We start from the raw sequence: 1672 nt of genomic DNA, 5'->3' as shown, positions 1-1672 counted from the left end.
AAAAAAATAATAATAATATAATAATAATAATAATAATAATAATAATAATAATAAGAAGAAGAAGAAGAAGAAGAAGAAGAAGAAGAAGAAGAAGAAGAAGAAGAAGAGAGAAAATGAAAGAGAGGCGATGGCAGCGTAATAAAAGAGATTAAGATGAGAGATAGGATGAGTTACAGTATGTGTAGTAAAAAACTTCATCCGAATTAGAATGATACGTTTATGCAGGATTAAGAAAGAGCGAAAGGAATAATGAAGAAAGAGGAAGGGAAGAATTAATAATCTCTCTCTCTCTCTCTCTCTCTCTCTCTCTCTCTCTCTCTCTCTCTCTCTCTCTCTCTCTCTCTCTCTCTCTCTCTCATACACGCACGCACACACTTCATAGATAAAAAATTCATCTGCAATTTTTGAAAAAACTACTAGCGATATGTCAACCCAGAACTAATTCAACGTGCAAAAGGCAGAAAATACAATAATCAAAGTACATTAATCAAGAAATGGGACGTCAAATGAGGAAAAAGTGAAAGGAAACAGGTAAAATAAGAAAAGTCGTTTTAAATATAAGGAAAAGAACAATATAGCATATAAATTGAGAGAAAGGGGAATATAGCACTAAAATATGCCATATTTGTCAAAGATATAAAACATTAAAAAATGCTCAGTGAAATAAGAAACCTACCGAAGAAATAGGAGCGATTTATATCCGAGGAAAACGAACGCAATTTCTTCCCAAGTTTTTCGGGTAATCAGGCGTCGTCTCAGGGGGACTTTGTATGGAGACAAATCCAGGAATGAAGCTGGACTGCGAGACCTTTGTGGAAGTCTTCTCCGCCTTCTTGTTTTCTCTCTCCTTTTCTCTCATTAACCCCCCTTCTGATCTTTTACCCGTCTAATTTAACTTTTACTGATGAACCGGATTTCTCTCTCAGACCGCGGTGCTATGCAGATATGTTCTTTGTTCCTTTGTATCCGGCGATACGTGGGGTTTTGGTTCTCGCACTTATAATGTGAAGCCCTTTATGCAGTATCAGCTGGAAGTGTATACTGTATGTATTACACGTACACAAACAGGCAGGCACAAAAACACGCATATATATATATATATATATATATATATATATATATATATATATATATATATATATATATATAAAAACACGCATATATATATATATATATATATATATATATATATATATATATATATATATATATATATATATACATATACATATATACTGTATGCATATATGTGAGTGTGTGTATGTTTACATGTGTAATACATATACACTTCCAGCTGATAATGCATAAAGAGTTTCACATTATACGTGCGAGAAGCAAAAACCCATGCATACACACACATTATATATATATATATATATATATATATATATATATATATATATATATATATATATATATATATATATATATATATATATATATATATATATATAATTTATATATATAGAAAACGGAGCTCCACAACACTCTTCCTTTCTTGGATCTCCGAATCTCGAGTGAAGAGTTGGGCTTCGACACGGGCATTTTCAGGAAAAGCACTTACCAGTCCGCGTACTAATTTTCACAGTTCTGCTTCTTTAATTTTAAGGTGAATTCTGTATATACTCTCTTTCACAGGGCAGTCATGCTCACTTCTAATTGGACTGTTTTC

Source organism: Macrobrachium rosenbergii, chromosome 56, assembly GCF_040412425.1.
Source record: "Macrobrachium rosenbergii isolate ZJJX-2024 chromosome 56, ASM4041242v1, whole genome shotgun sequence".
Classification (NCBI taxonomy): domain Eukaryota; kingdom Metazoa; phylum Arthropoda; class Malacostraca; order Decapoda; family Palaemonidae; genus Macrobrachium; species Macrobrachium rosenbergii.
Note: the sequence above shows the minus strand (reverse complement) of the source record.